General features: G+C 43.2%; 1 protein-coding gene across 3 annotated transcripts in view; it reads left to right on the top strand.

Annotated features, from left to right (window-relative positions):
* The window catches only part of RIN2 (Ras and Rab interactor 2), a 59,348-nt gene that overhangs the window by 600 nt on the left and 41,715 nt on the right, over window positions 1-17,033 (top strand). For 2 of the 3 annotated variants that reach the window (XM_048935439.1, XM_048935436.1), the window contains exon 2: window positions 157-289. The exons of the other annotated variant lie outside the window; for it this stretch is intronic. The gene's annotated coding sequence lies outside the window, so the exon portion shown is untranslated. The remainder of the gene's footprint in view (window positions 1-156; window positions 290-17,033) is intronic. 3 annotated transcript variants of the gene reach the window in all.

Below are 17,033 nucleotides of genomic sequence, written 5' to 3'. Positions count from 1 at the left end.
TATAAAGAACTTCCTCCTTAGATCCGGTGTGGTCTCCACCTGGCGTTTCAAGCTGCCAGGATAAACATGACGGAGGTGTCCCTTTGCTATTAGGGCGCAGTTTTTGGAGAGCAGCGGGGAGGCTTGTGAAGTCACTGGGATTAATTTTCTTTGCAGAACTGCCTGTTTGCCCAGGCTGCAGGCTCTATGGCTCACGAGGCAGCGCTTAGAAGAGCAGTGGCTTGGAGCTGTGGGCTGCACAAGCCTGCAGCAGCTCTGCTTTTGGTTCGGCTACATCTGCTTTGGCTCTGTGAGTATTTCTCTGTTGTACTGGCATGCGGAGCGGGCGGAACAGAGCTCTTACCTCGTCTTAGGCATGGTTAGATCTGCCAAGAGTTTTGTTAGAGTTGGATTGCACAGAGTGGTAGTGAAGTCTCCTTCTCTGGAGATACTTAAAACCTATCTGGATGCCCACCTGCATGACCTGCTGTAGGGAACTGGCTTTAGCAGATTGGACTCAGTGATCTCCAGATGTCCCTTCCAACCCCTACATTTCTGTGATTTTCCTTAATTGTTGAGATCTGTGTGTTGAATTAGATGAGTGGAAAGACTGTGTGAAAGAAACTGTGTTAATTGTACAGTGAAGCAAGAAAAGCACTGTGATTCTGAGGATATTTATGTGGAGCCATCCTGTGCTTTACTGTGTTTAATCCTAGGATGCATTTAATTTCTTGGAGCGGATTCATAGCAAATCTGTTGCTATATAGAATAATTTTTGTATTAATTAAAACATAGTGTAAGTAATAATTACCAAGAATTGCAGCAATACTGAAGTGATGGTGGAAAAGCTGTGTGAAACAAGATTCCTATGTGTTTCTAGGTGTCTACTCACTGAATTACTTTTGAAGCATGTGTGGAGTATTTTCTGGAATGGATATTTGTAGATCAGTTTATTCCTTTTTTGTGAACTTCTAAGTGGTTGGATTTTTTTTGTTAGCTTCCTTTATTCCTCACTGGGTTTGTGATCGTGCTGTGCAACCCCTGTTAAGGTGTCTGACAGATCAGTTTGTGAGGATTTGTTTGTGTGGTAATATGAGTTTTCCTCTTGGTGAAGGCTTTGGAAGGACAGCTAACACAAATATCAGTCTGTTGAGAAATTGGTCACGTTAAGCCATAGTAATGAAGTCTGCTTGAAAAATTGCTGGTGGCTTGAAGGACTTCTGTGTTGAACGTGCTGAGAACACCTGAATCTGTGTTTGCTTGCCAGAGCACATGTGGTCCAGGTGGTTTATGAGCAGTTCCAGTTCCTTTGCCAGTACTGTGTCCCGTCAGCAATGTGAGACATCAGCAGGTTGCTGCAGTGTTCCTTGCACACCCACCAGTTTTGTGTCCCTCAGCCTAACTGAGGTCCCACTGGGATGTGTGGCCATCACCTCCAGTAAACTCTGGTACAGAGTTTCCTGTTTCCTGGTTCTCTGAAGCACATAGCTGATGATCAGCTGTGTGAAGACTTTGGTATGGGGCTAACAGGACAGTGGGAATTTGGCTGTGGTTGTTGGAAGTACATCTGTATAAAAGACAGTGGCTTTTTTTTTTTTTCCAATTCAGGGGATTTGGATCAGAAGATGAAAGGGGCTGAGCAGCAGAGGTCTGTCCTTCCAGATGTAGTGACTGCTGTAGCAGGCTGAGGCATGTTGGTGTATAGCATACAGAAAACTGGTGCTGTGGTCGTGTGCATTGCAGGATCCGTGGGTAAACAGTATTTGCCCATGGACCTAAATACTTGGCATACCATGCAGCTCTTGAAAATAAGAGATTTATGGTAACTCTAATCTGTAGTAAGAAATATTTCAAAATACGTGCTTCACAGAAATAGAACCCTCTAACATTCTTTAGTAAAGAGTTGCACAGCAGGAATGTTAAGCGGAGTCAAATGTTGCCAATTAAAGTGTTTTGTTCAAGCCATCGTTTATTTGGTGGCATATATTGGAATAAAGGATGGTAATGCAACTGAATACTTGGTACTCTGTTAAATTAAGTCAATTAAGGCAATGAAATGCAGAGATCACAGAGTAGGAATTAGATGAGTATGGGACTCTTATTTCCAGCATGTCTTAGTGTGGAACACAGCAGAGTGTTTTCTGACATGCAAAGTGCTGCAGCAAGAAGCAATGCAGTGCCATTATCTCTTACTTTTGAAGCAGTGTAGTCTTCTTACAGAGAAGTTAACAAGAGCTGGAAGGGCTTTTATGTCCACTTAGCATTCATGGGGCTTATGACCTGCAATAGGACTATTTCTTGTGGTTAGTTTTATCTGATGTTTTACCACCTGCAGTTACCCAATCCTAAATCGCGTGATGGTTCAGCCTGCCATAGTTATTTGGGAATCTGAGTGTTTGCAGTTTGTGCAGGACAGGGAGGAAGGATTGGCAGGAACATGGAATTTTCTCTGTGTCTCAGCTGCCATGAGCTGTAGCACGGTTTGTTTGTGAAACGGCGGCTGCTACTGCTTCACATTCTTGGCTGATGAATCTGGAGTGCTTATGTGGTCTGGTCCTGCTCTTATTCTGGGCTCCACGTGATATCATGGCCTGTTCTAAATTGACTTCGAGGCCCTCTGATAGATAGACCAATACAAACACAGCCTTCCCACTGCCTTCCTGTTCCCTGATGTTGCTGCTGAAATGACAGGCGATAAAGGACCTACCAGGCATCACGCTGAGCCCATGACTGTTTCTGCACTGGATTTCTTGTCCTTAACAGCACCTCCTTTGGTTAGAAAGACAGAGGTTAGTGCAGTGCGGAAGCACAAGTCTTTACCTTAAACTGCTGCACTGTTTAACCTAGTCACAGCAGCCCTTGTGAAGCACATGTTCAAAATGCTTGCTTCAGGTGGTGCATCCATGGAACAAACCCAAAGGAACTGCATTTTCTCCCATTCTTGGCTTTCTAAGACAGCCTTGACCTGTGTCTAAGGAATAAAAGCCCTGCTTTACATGTAAGCATGTTTACATGTTGTCTTCTTGAGCTCTGGAAAGTCTGAAACCCCTGAATCACCTGGTAAATATTTAAATACCAAGGAGCCATTGTGTAGCAGCAGATTGCTGCTGCTCTGTTGCACCCAGTGGGGCCCTGTCCATGGACACGAGGTGAGCTGTTTATTACCATCCCTCACTGGTCTCATGCTTACCAGCTTAGAGGCAGAAACAACTACATTTTGAGAGGCTTCTCTCAAAAGAAAGCTGTTCTTGCTCCTATTCCACTAGCTCTGGAATATGAATACCTTCTGTCCAGATGCCCAGCTCTAAACATGGTACTCTAACATGCTCTCACAAGTGACTTGCAAAGGAAAAAAAAAAAAAAAAGCCACCACCAAGAAACATTTTAGACATTTAAGTGGTTCCCTTCTCTGGTTTTGCATCCCAAGTGATCAGTTTGACTTCTGCTTTCTACTTGCTGAATACAGATCTGTACTTAACCATAATTATCTCTGTGGTTCTTTGTGACTTGGGTTATTTTCATCCTGGAATTGTGTTTTAACAAGGTCTTGCTAGCTTTTCTTTGCATGTATGGTTTGCAGTACAGACATTAACATTCCCTTTCTTGTGTGTAGATCTGTAGGTTTACTCTTCACTTGATATTTAAAGTGCTTGTTGACAACAATGTAATCTTGAACAAGAATAAAGACATGTCTTTGTGCCGAGTGGGGCCCTGGCACACTTTGTTGGGTAACTCTCTGAGATGGTAATTCCTGAGGACAAGTGAGACGTATGCAACTGTGAGATGGCAGTATTTGATGGCAGTTGTTGTAATAAGCTATTCTAGCAGTGGCTGGTTGGGGACTTTTTAAGCAAGGTTGCTTCACAGTGTTCAGAGTAGTCGATGCAAGATGGAAAGCCGTGGTTTGAGTGCATCACATAGCTGTGAAGGAGGAAGCCTGGGCCGGTGTCCTCTGTTTGCTAAGGGCTCTGTTTGTTTGTCTGCCTGGGAACCTCAGGCTGCTGCAGGTGACTCAGACTATGCCCTGTAGCATAAACCTCACCTCATCTGTGGTTGGTTTTTACAGGAGTTGTGAGACAGCTGGTTAAAATAGCGGTGGTTTCTTAACGAGAAATTTGGTTACTCCTTTGAGTGCTGGTCACGTAGCAATGACCAGTGTCACAGCAGCAGTGTTCATCGCAGGCTTCTGTACCTACCACAGAAATACAGAATGCAAACCTAAGGAAAAGTCTGGATCTTAAGCAGAATATTATGTTTAACCCTGGGTTGTTGGGCAGAGGCACCAATTGATTTGGAAATGGAGGAGCTGAAGAAAGTAGTCGTCAAATATCATCAGTCTTCTCTCCACCTTTTGCAGCACAGAAGTGTAGATGAGGCCATGTGTGGGCCGTGACAGGAAAGCTCTTTTTTTTGTCTTTTTTCCTTTTGTTAAACTTTGCAGTTCCCAAGTGTGGATGGACATGACGTCTCCTGCACAGTTCTGTTTATAAGGACGTTTCCTTTCAGAGCAGGGACAGACTGGTTACAAGTGCTTCCTCTGTGTCAGGGCTGTTTGTGCCTCGTGAGCCTGTCGGAATAGGAAGATATCCTTTATTTCAGTAGCAGAATCTCATTTGGAGCATTTTGCTGGAGTCTGGTGCGTGCAAAGAATAATGAATTGAGGGAAGGTAGAGCTTTGGCTCAGCTTGTGCTCGGTTAACTTTCCATTCAGCCAGCTGTGCATACTCTACAATTTTAGCTATGAATGGTCCATCAGTTTTTCTCCATTCATACTTTTCCTAATTGATGCGCTTCTTTAAATGAGCTCTAATGCAGCATAGAACAACAGATTGCATTTCGCCCTTAACACTGCAGTAAGAGTTTAAGCAGATGAAGGAAAAAGAAACCACTATGTCTTCCAGGTTGTGTACATTGTCCTTGACTTCTGTAAAGCCTTATTTGTTCTGAGTTGCAGCAATAACAGTAGAGACTGGGGTATGTAACAGCTCTTAAAAACCAGCTGTGAGTTTGGCAGTCTCAAATCCTGTTTATGGTCTTTTTGTTTGCTAGGAGTTCTCCCGAAATCCTATTTACTGCTAATAGGAATTGGATTTTTCCACCTTTAGCTTTGGCCTTTAAACTGTTAGATGAACATTCAGCAGAAGAATGGTGGGCTTTGATGCTGTGGCTGAAATGTTGACTATTTGCTACTTAGAATCATGTAATTTTAATAGAAGTGTCTTAACTGGGGCATCGAAACTTGAAAACTTCCAGCAGTATCCATGTTTGTATTTAATGAGGGTTATATACATCCCTCTGCTGGACCAGGATATTTGGTCTGAGAGCTCTTCCAAGCTGCTTTCTGTCTTGAGATGGCATCACCAGCTGTTTTTGTGGAGGCTGTCATTTAGGAAAGAGATAAGTAGTCCTCCATCAAGAGGTTTCTGCATTCAGGACAGGCTTTGGTTGGGTCTGGGGACAGAACTCTGAGAGTACAGCCAGAAAACAAACCATGCAGACCTTTTAAATTCTACATGACATTTAGACATTTTATTTCTAGGTATAGAATGGTCTGCAGCTATCAGTCAGTAAGCTTGATTCCCAAGATCTCCTGTGCTGGTTCCTGTGCTTTATTATCAATGTGCTCAGCAAACTCAGGAAAGGATTTTTGAACAGGAATTGCATCTTTTAGTAGAGTATATGATACTGTTCTGTTGGTTCTGCTCTGGTCATCTACTGCATTATATTTCCACCCCACTGTCTGCTAGTCTGTAGTGCTGCATCAGTGTTGGAAGTGTGATTATTACCAATCTCTTAAGCTTGAACTTGAAGACCATTAAAAGAGATGTGTGTATGACTCTGTGTCTTGTGGGTTTTTTTTTGTTTTTTTGTTGTTTTTTTTTTTAACTGAAAAGCTATTATTTAAGCTAATAGTCACGTATAATGTACTTAATTGCAGAGAGAAGCTTCCTGGGATACTGGTATGTCACACATCATCTCCTACCAGTATTTTTCTTGGGAGTTCTGTTAAGAAGAGAAAAGGGATATATGGGCAGGGATCAGCAATACACTTGACTAGGTGCTGATCCTAGGCTAAAAGCTGTTCTTGCCTTTAGAGAAACTTCTTGATTGTTTGGTGGAATTCTTTGCTTCTACTCATATGTTATCTGCTGGCTGCAGTAGACAACTGGTTATCAGCTGAAAGCTTTGTATGAAGTATCATAGAATCACAGAACGGCCTTGAAAAGGAGCACGGTGCTCATCCTGTTCCAACCCCCTGCTGTGTGCAGGTCACCAACCAGCAGCCCAGGCTGCCCAGAGCCACATCCAGCCTGGCCTTGAATGCCTGCAGGGATGGGGCATCCACAGCTTCCTTGGGCAGCCTGTTCCAGTGCCTCACCACCCTCTGTGTGAAAAGCTTCCTCCCAGTGTCTAACCTAAACCTCCCGTCTCAGTTTGAAACCATTCCCCCTTGTCCTATCACTATCCACCCTCATAAACAGCTGTTCCCCCTCCTGTTTATATGCTTCCTTCAAGTACTGGAAGGCCACAATGAGGTCTCCCAGGAGTTTTCTCTTCTCCATGTGTGCCAGCTTTTAATTGGAGACAATATCATTATTTGCTTGGCTCCTTAAACTCGTTACTGGGCCAGCTTCTCTTCCTTGCTCTTCAAACAGTCATTAACCCCAGCAAGACCTTAAACCTTTCTCTGTTGGGTTTGGATTAAGGGTTTCCCTTAACTACCCCTAAAATATCTGTACTGGAGTCAGTGCCACTTCAGCATGCTAAGAGTCTATGGGTCTGTGTTGTGAATGTGTGGGCTAACTCCTATTGCACATAAATGATGATTTTAATTTAGTTTTTTAAATGCTGAACCTCCCAGAGCTACAGATAAATGTCACGAGTTGCTGGAAACTGGCAAAGTTACAGTTTCCATGGGTAGTCTCCAAGTTCTAGCCTTGGTTGGTCATGAAACAGCAAACTGAACTGCTCCAGACCTGGGCACGGTGTGGTGGTGTCAGCATAATTTGTTAGTGGGTGTGAAATGTGTGTGCAAGGATAGGTGTGTTTCCTCTGGAATTCATGTTTAAGGAGGCTGGGGGGAGAGAGGCCTTTCTTGTGGCGAGCTGCTAAGAAGCATGGCAGCTGTTTGAAGCTGCTCGTGGGCTTGGAATGCATTTCTGATCAAGAGATTAACAAGGAAAAGTTGTCAAAAGTTCACTGAATGTGCAGAGTTCCAACAAATAGCTGTTGCTGCTAAGTTCTGCAGTGCTGGTAGCACATGGATTCTGGTGCTGCATGGAGAAACAATGGTGGAGTGCTTAGGCTGACAGCACAGGTAGATTTGGCAAAGCACAGAGGGAGAAATAAAATCAGAGTGCAAAGTGATTTGCCCACAAGTGTGGTAATAAACTTAAGGCTGGGTTACGGTCTGGATCTTTTTGCACTATGCGTTGCTGAACAGTAGATTCCCCAGAAGATGGACCACTGCAGTGACATTCTGTAGGATATAACTTTTAGCTGAAAGGAAAAAGGGGTGGGGGGTGATTCTAATGCTCTGAGCTAAGAGTAAGTGAGAGAACTGTGAGCTGAATGCGCTCAGGCCAGCAGCTGGCAACAGCTGCTCTGTTATGCTTCAGGCTGCAAAGGAAAGTAAAAGAGCTTTGTTCCTGCTTGCCCCCTAGATAGGGGCGTCAGGAAGCCCAGCTGAATGCAGCCGCCCCTCTGGGCTGGTGATGGAGAGGATGGGGAGAGTGAACCAGCACCAGGCTTAGGCATTTCTGATCTTGAGGTGTGTGCTCATCACCAAATGGATGTTTTGGCCTTGGCCAGGTCTTTCTGTGGAACTCCAGTTGTCCTGTATGTGGGCCCTGGGGAAGGAAATGGAGTGTGCTTGATTCTTGTCTTTAGAGGGAGGATGATAACTAGTTTTGTGCTGAATGTGGTGTAGTTTCCTTCTGCAGTGAGAACCTTGCAAATAAGAGAAATTGCAGAACTTGGTGGGAGCAGTGACCTTGCATGCTGCAGCTGTAAAAGAAAGATTGGAAAAGAAGGATGTTCACTTTCTCCTTGATTAGCATTTCGGTGCTGTGGTTTTGGAAGAAATGCAGAATGGGGAAGAAATAATAAGTTTCAGGGTTAGATAGCTCGGCTGCAGCAGGTCAAGTTAGTGTAGAGATGCACAACTCCCCAGCAGTGTGGGTTTGTGTCTGTGGAGAGAATGTGATAGATGAGGTACAGAGGAGCTGGGAGAAATGGCCTTGATGATTGTTTTAAGAGCAGGTAGTAGGCTTGATTCCTTTTTTTTTGTTGTTTTTTTTTTCCACTGTGCAGAACTGATGCAAAGAAGCTGTACAGTAATAACTGGCTCCAGGTGCAGAAGCAAGAAAATAATGCCACGCTAACTGGTACATAACCTCAAGAACTATTGTCACCTATTAGCAGTCTTCTTACTGTCTCCAGAAATAGAATTACTATTTATTTCTGTTAACTATCTTATTCAAATTATTTGTGTTTGTTAGAGGAAGGCAAGTAAACATATTCCTGTATACTTAACCTCAGCTTCTTATGCACAGCAATTATGGATGTTTGTTGCTAGCAGTCACTGGAATCTTCTGGTACGAGTGTCAGTAGGGATTAAAGCTAGAAGATGCTTTGTCATGCTTCATTTTGGGTTTGATTGCATTTGATCCGGGTTAGAAATACAAGAATGTGATGATAACAAATGCTTTGCCAAGCTATACATGTGACACAAACCCCAAACTTGTGGGATCACCATGGTGTTTTAGTTTAGAGCAGTCTCTTGTTCGTACTTTAACCTCATTCCACTGAATGAGGCTTATTTTCTTCTAAAGCACTTATTTCGAAACTCTTTGTCCCAGGGGAGAGAAGAGAGAAAACAAAATGTTTACTCAAGCAAGCAAAGAGTGGAAAATTAAACACCCACACTTCCCTCTTTAGGAGTTCCCCTTGCAGTTCCTGTGAACTCAAATCCAGCAGGGAGAGAGCAACTTAGGTAATGGAGTAGGTCTCAGTGTGGGTGCTGCTGTTGCTGGAGAAGCAAAGCTGGGGGGGGTGATAATCTTCCCTGTAGCCATGGGGGATCAAAACTGGGCAAGATAGAGGAGGTAAAGCTGCTTATCCCAAAATCTAGAGAGATGACATGCCTTCCATCTTCCTTGTCTAGATGAAGGCAGCATGGGAGAGGCTTGACATCTCTCTGCTTTAGGAGACAGTAGGTGGCTGCTGCATTGATTTCTTGCTCTTTTACAGGGGAGTGAATATCCCAGCGTTTTGAGGGACTTGAGGGAAGCAGCTAGGTGAGTTGTTGGGGTTGTCCTCTTGGACCACCTTTTCAATGCAAGTGTGTTGTTGAGGGAAGAGGGCAGGCTGCTCAAACTTGTGGAAAATGTGGGATTTTGATGATGTCTTGTATGATACATCTTTCTTTCTGGAAACCTTATGCAGATATTAGGGAGAAAGGAGTAGCAAAGACTGCAAAAAAAGAAAAGTGAAGAGAACTGTGTTGGTGAGTGGAAAACTTAGGGATGCAGAGAAGAAAGCTGCCAGAGTGATAGAATTCATCCCTGGGAGTTCAGCTTCAGTAGAGGGTGAGTTGGGTGTTGGGGCTGGGGTAGGAGATGCTGAGGCTGGTCAGGACAAGCAGAATGCAAAGCGAGGGCCACTGATGGATGAAGGGAAGAGAGCCAGGAACCAGCAGTAATCATGGACTGTTGATGAATTGCAAGTTGGAAGTGGCAGGGGAAGAAGCACTGAGATGAAGGAAGTGCCCACGGTGCTTATCAGAGGAAAAACATGCAGGGAGAGGTTAGGTGAAGCAATTGTTCTCTGAAGGAGGATCACGAGAAGCAACATGAGGGCAGGAAGGATAACCTATGGTTACGTGACTTGGAAATTGTGCAGACTGAAAGCCAAGCCAGGAAACTTGTTGAGGCAAACATTGTCAGTCTCACTGTGTGTATGCAAAGAAAGGAAGAGGAGTGAAGTTAGCAGGCAGGTATTTCAATAGACTTCAGCTTTGAGTTTCCAGGGTTTCCTTGGCATCTGTGATAACCTTTTTGTTTTCAATCTAATTTATTCTACTGTGAAGAAGTTGGACAAAAGAGGAAACAATAAAATGTTTATCAGAATAGAACGTCGTGTTTGGTTTCTCTTGCACTGTATTGGTAAAAGTATATTTAGAAACAGTAGATTCTGAATACTGAGTATCTGAAACTCCCTTGTCTGACAAGAAGAAGAATCTCCCAAATGATTTCCTTAGCCCAATTCCCCCTGTAAGATGTAGTTCAGTTGTATGGGGAAAATAAAGTGACTAAGACTATTTCAGAGCATAAGTTGTGAGATTGCTGTGCTGGAGGGCTTATCCTGTTTGCAGTGTTGGCATGCTTGTACAACAGTGAACTGATTCATAGACATGGTTCACTTTGTACAGAGCTGGAAACAAACCAAAGCAAACTAAGCGTTCCAAGCTTGGCAGTAACTTTCTCTCTCCACAATACAGGTCAGCAGCACTGGTTCTTAACAGCATCAAAGGTGAGAAGTCTCTGGGGGGGAAACCCTGTTCATCATTGGGTTTACTCCTGAAGCCAGGACAACCATTGATACAAACCTTCAGCACATCCATTCATTGCCAGATCCTAACTAAGTTTGGTCACTGAAAACTTGGGCATAGGCAAAAATATTTTGCTATCTGCCATGTTTGCATGGGAAGGGCTTTGTACAGGGAACAGTGCATTTTGTTCAATGAAGTAAAAGATTTTCTTGTAGTTTTCTTTGTGCTAGGTAAAAATCAAAACAGCAGCGCTGTTCTTCTAACATTTTTTCTTCCATGAAAACATTTTAATTCATTGATAAATACATTGTCTCCTTAGTTCTCAACTTCATAGTTTGTGCATGCGCTGGTTCTACTAGAAGGACTGGTTTCAGCAGTCCGCAGCCTTCTGCAAAAGTCAGTAAAGAGTGCCAATGAAGACAGTAATGTCTGTGGTGTGCAGGTGCAGTGGAGCAGTGATGTGCAATTGTTCTTCAACCAAAAAGAAACCCAGAGCAGATAGCTCAAGTCCTCTCAAGTCAGTTGCTTTGGTTGACCTGGCTCAATTCAGTATTGCTGGGATGGTGAAAATTGGTCCTTTTAAGATCCAAGGATTTCTGCAGATTTGCACTAGCTGACCAACTTAGCCTACTTGTTTCAGAGGGGAAAATAGTGTTTGATTTATGCTCTTTCTTTTGAAGTTATTGATATGTGAATATCTCACATTTTTGTATATGTTTTCCCCATGGACAATGGACCTCCAAATGTTTTTTGACCTTGCTGATGTGTAGCTCCGAAAGTAGAACAGATCTTTTTGTGTTCGGAGTTTAGTCTTCTACACGTGGAGATGTTACCCTTAGATGTTTGTCATTTGTTGATAAATGCCAAGTTTAAAAACTTGCTTATTGATCATTTAAGCTGATAGGGTACTTTTTGATTTCATGCTTTCTTATATAAATGTAATAATTTCTAAGTGATGGGAAGTAAGAATAGGTTGGATAAGGAAGACACGTGAACCTTAAGAAATTGAAGTCTTTTTCTCTTGTTTTGTTTGTTTGTTTCAAAATAAAATCATTCCTTTCTTCAAAAAAAAAAAAGCCACCAAACCTAATGAGAACAGCAACTACTCCAAACAAAGAAAAGGTGTGGAGCAACTTGGAACATGCTTTGTAATTGATGTCATTATTTCTTATGTGTTAAAGGGTGTGGTGAAAAGGGAGGAACGCACCTTTGTAACGTCTTGCAGGGAGGGAAAGATGTTGAAGTGGCCTCCAGAGGTCGGGTCAGGGTGACAACCTGGAAACAAGGAAGGCTGTCACTCCGTTGATGCAACTTCTTGTAGTGTTGAGGTGGCTGACCTTGCTGACTAATACGTAGTAGTGCGAGGCCCCTTGTGCCTAGCACTGCCAGCAGTATCCTGTGGGTGCTTGTCTTGGGATGTGTAATTGTGCAGCTCCTTGATGTGCTGGCGTGGTTCTTGACATGCAAACTCAAGCTCTATGGTCCGTGCAGAAGATGAATGTAAGGTCAACACTGGATTAAGGTAGTGCTGCTTGTTCTCCAGCCAGTCGTCTTAGCGTTTTATGCTGTGCTGGAGTTGAGGGGCTCAGCAAAACATGCTTTGGGCATTTCTATTCAGCAGTCTCAAGGTGAACAGTACAAGCTTTTAGGTAGACTTTGGAATAACAGATATGCTCAGTGATGGATGGGATTCATGTTGATTCTTGTTTACTGTTAAGTGAACTCTGTATTCAACCTCATTCCGATGCTTGTGGACACTGAGGGAGATTTTTGTACTGATTCTCCTAAAATACTGTGGAGCGTGGTTTACTGGGTGTGGTGGTGATGGGTTGATGGTTGGACTAGATGATCTTAGTGGTCTTTTCTGACTTTAATGGTTCTATGACTGTATGTAGCTTCTTGGGCATTAGGTAGCTCTCAAACAATGGTTTGCTTCTTTTAACTACAGAGATAAAGAAAAATCTTTGCAAGCTATTTCCAAATTAAAAAAAAAAAAAGTTGCTTGCAATTGCAAAACAATTATTTTCTTACAAAAAAAAAAAATCTATGAAGCAGATCACTGATACAAGTGCAGTCATAAAGAGCTATTACATTATGACTGAAAGAAACCGCATTTTGCTACTTTTCATTGGGGCACACGCTGTTTGAAGTGTGACTTGTGCATTTGGCAGTATGGAGAAGTTGTGCTTCTGTTGTCAGACTCAGGTAAGAGTGTAGGATTGATCCATCTGACAAATAAAATGGGTAATTATCCCTTCCATGGTGCTGTGAGGTTGCTTTTCCTGTGTATTTCAGTTGCAGTTTTAAGAACGTTGGTGTCCATTTTTGGCAAGCCCTTAAAAATGCAGGTGAAGGAATCTTCTTCCTTGGATCCAGGATCTTGGTGGGGTGAGACATGAGGCATAAGAGCTCTTTGTTAATTATGGGTGACACCACTGGGCTGTGTGTTATCTCATTGGAGGGATGTGGAAGGATACCCTTATACCAAGAAGAAATTAACTGAGTATTGTAACCTTTGGTGGGCCGTTGTCTTGGGAGTCCAGGAAAAATGGCCTGAAAATTGGACCAATCCCTACAGTTAGTTACCATTGATGTTGTTTTGTTACCAGGGGTTAAACTCCTTGGTTATCTCCCTAAGCTTATAGCAAAAGAGGAGAATATAACAAAAATGGGAAGTGTAAAATGTAAGTTGACTTGGATAGGTCTGTGTTGGTTTCTGACCTGTGGTTTGTCAGATATGCAAGTTGTCTCTGAGTAATCAATAAATTGTTTGGTAAGTCAGTAATGAACAGCTGGGGTTGTTAACACTAATGAGGATGCCTGAAGTGCAGCAGAAGCACGTGGGCAATGTGCAGAGAGAGGGGGGTTTGAGTCCCTTTTGGGCAACCATTATGGGAGTAGGCCGAAGGGTCTGAGTCCCCGGTGTCTCATCTGGTTATTGTTGTTAGTCTGTGCTAAGTCACTGTCTTTGTGTGTGTCCTATGTGTATGATATCACTTTTCTAATGGGCACTGAGCCTTTCTGAGCGGGAGGAAGGAGGCTGGGGAGGTCTTCTCTGGGTTGCTTGCCGAAGTGTTGGAAGGAGTTAGAAGGGGATCCAAAAGACAACTGGTGGAATATTGTAATCACAGCTGGCCATTGTATGTTTTAAAGAATTAATGTTGTTTTGAAGAAGGGAGAGAAAATGGGGTGAAGTGCTGTATGTTGATTTGTTTGGAAGTGAGATATGATACAGCATTGCGAAAATATTGTGAACTTGTACCAAAAGATCTTCCATTCGTGTTCTTAGAAAAGGATAATCAGAAACTCCACTCTGCAGCATAGGTTAAACATGCATTAAGTATCAGAGGAAGAGAAATACAGAGGAGTGAAGCTGGTTCAAATCTGGGGCAGAGGAGACCAAGCATGGATGAGATAGATTTTGAGTTTGTGGTGAGAGGGAGGGAGAGGATTGAAGTCCAATAGCAGGAGGCAGGCAGTGGGACCCAGCAGTTTGAAACCTGGAGCTAAAGCAGTAAGGCAGAAGCAGAAACCAGTTAAACTAGAGGCTAGGCAGGGGTGCAAAGATAAGCAGTCCATAAGTAATACAGCTGTACTGTACTACCCTGTCAAGAAGCCAAATGGGAAGGGATACAGGTTAGAAAATATCTGAGCGCAATTAATCAGGTCACACAGGAAATACATCTGGTAGTAACAAATGTTTATACTTCGCTAAAGGCTCTAACAGAGCAGCAGAGGTGGTAAATGGTGTTAGATCCATGGTGGATCTATCCAAAATGGTGTTATCTCTGGATCTGGCATGCCAGGTGATCTTTGCCTTTGAGTGGGAAAATATGGAGACAAATCACTTTTAGGCAGAGAATCATAGAATCATAGAGTCACCAAGGTTGGAAAAGACCTAAAAGATCATCCAGTCCAACCATTCACCTATCACCAATAGCTCCCACTAAACCATGTCCCTCAACACAACATCCAGTCTAGATCTAGATTTAGTAGATCTTTAGATCTACTAAATGAGTTGTAAGGCTGTGGAGGTGCAGGTCTTTGCTAAAGGAGTGGTCTCCTCAATCTGAAATGCCTGAAGAGGTAGAGAATGTGTTAACACCATGGGTGTAAGCTGCAGGAACCCCAGGCAGGCTGAACTTGTAACTGTATATTTCTGAAGCTGAACACCAGACTGGTAAAAAGCAAAATAAACCCCTGAACTGTTTGTGCCTGTAAGGTTGCATATTGCCTTAGGGGTCCTGGTGCAGAGATTAGGGCCTTGGGAGCATCCTGTCACAGGGCACTGTACTCCTGATACAGGGACAAAAGAGGACAGTATTTGTGCCACACATGGTGATGCCTTGCCTGGAACATAAAGGAGGCCATTAGTTGTCCCTCTGCAGAACTAAGAGGATGTAGAATTGAAAGTAATGAACCTTTCGAACCCTGCAGCATTCTTAGCAGTGAGTGGGGATGAAGGGGACCTGAACACAACTGCCTGCAAGCTATTGAACAGGTTTGTTCCAGCTGAGTTGATGGACGAGATGCTGTCTTTGAAGATGCGAGCAGGGAGCTGGTTGTTGATAGCAGCAGCTTTGTGAAGGAGGGATTCAAAAAGCAGTTTATGCTGTAGTAACTCATTATTTTCTCAGTCGTTATTTTCTCAGGCTGTGTCTCCGCTGCCATCTGCCACATGGCAACAACATGTAGTGGGTTGTTAGTGGCAAGGTTCAGCTTCTACTGCAATACCACCAACATCATAAAATAGGAGGCTTTCGGAGCAGTCCTTGTCTGCAGGTTTGAAAACATTTCTGAATGTTCTTGCTTGTAGTGTTTCCTCTTTCTGGCAGGAATAACATGGAAATTACTGAGATACTGCAAGAAATTCTAGTTTTCTAAGATAGGCCAGGAAATTTGGGATTACTGTAAACCTTCTGGAAGGTTTTTAAGCCGGTCTTTAAATGTATTTCTCTGCCATGTCTACAAGCAGAACAAGACACAAATGTGTCAACATACAATTGTTCTTTTGTAAGAGGTATGGTAGTATCCTTCACTGTTAAGTGTTGTGCCAAAGGAAATGACTTTGGTTTTTATTCCTTTTCAGTAATGTGGAAAGTATGCCATGGGAGCAAGCAGGAAGAGGTTGTCTGCTGGAAGAGAGGAGGGTGAGGAAACTGTTTGGAGGGGAAGCAAAGAGACAGCGCTACCAACAAACACAATCCTCTTGACAGTGTGCCATGTTCAGCTGAGCTGAAGGGTTGGCTTTGCTGAGGGATTTGGTGTTTGCCCAACTGTGGCTCCTACTGGAAAGAGTGATACAGTGTCTGTTTCAGCGGGAGCTGTCAGATCAAAGCAGGAGTGCTTTTCCAATGGAGTTTTCAGGTGCTCTCCTTTGTGCGTTTGCCTTCAGTGTAGATAAGTGGGCAGACAGCTGTGAGACAGTGGATGTATCCAAAATCTAGTGGGACATAAACCCTCTCCTGAGAGTGCTGTGCTGAAACAAGTTCAAAGTCATTCCTCTTTTCCCTGTCGTATCTTAAAAGGCTGCCAATGAGCAGGACCTCGAATCAAAGGGAAAAAATAATCCTGCAGGCAAAGAACTTGGTTGGGGCAGGAGTGATGACTAGCTGAAACCAGATGTAGAAAGATCAGTTTATAAATTTGGCAGTGGCTGTTTCCATTTTGGGTTAGAACAATTTAACAGACCCTGATGCATGCACTGGCTGACAGCCCCTGTGTATCCGAGGCAGTCCAAATAGGAATTCCTGAAGCAGTTGCTGATACTTATTGGCTTATAGCATAGTGAAACAGAGCCACAGTGAAGTCTGTGACTTGGCTGCTCTTCTGTAAATCTTGTTGTGTATGTAAACTCCCTGAGTGCCTGTCCTGGTATGGAGCTTGAACAAAACAGAGCCAAAGGCAAGGCAGCCCTGCTGAGGAAGCTGCTTTTTATAATGCAATTGCCTTGTGCTGTTAATTGCCTGAGAGGAACAATTATTGCTGTTGGGATATACAGTGCTTTGTTCTACCTATACCAAGAATTTAAACTTAAGAATAAAGATGTGTGATGTAGCAAAGTGATATGTCAGCACTTGTGACGTGAATGAGCCTTGTTTCACAGACTAAAATGTTTGCAGATCATTTAATTCTGCTTCTTTCCTCCAACTACTTCATGTATTCTTTTTCTTTCTTCGACTGAAGAGTTGTAACTTCCTGAGGCCAATCCATTAAGGTATACAACTTCAACCAAGATGAGAATATTCATTGGAGGTATTGTACCTTGAATTTTGCAAAGTGCATTGTGAGATGCAGGTCATGGAGCTGTAAGCATCGTTCACTGGTGATGGGAGCGTTGTGTACTTCTGCTTCCTCTTTGGTTTCTCACAGAGCATTGCTTCCTAGAAAGTACTGCAAGAGGTCACTCACAGCTCTTCTGCCTACATGTCTACGGCTGTTTACAAGGGTGGATAGTGATAGGACAAGGGGGAATGGTTTTAAACTGAGACAGGAGGTTTAG

Source organism: Lagopus muta, chromosome 2 (assembly GCF_023343835.1).
Source record: "Lagopus muta isolate bLagMut1 chromosome 2, bLagMut1 primary, whole genome shotgun sequence".
NCBI lineage: Eukaryota > Metazoa > Chordata > Aves > Galliformes > Phasianidae > Lagopus > Lagopus muta.
The sequence above is the reverse complement of the archived record's forward strand: the minus strand, read 5'-3'. Positions and strand labels throughout refer to the sequence as shown.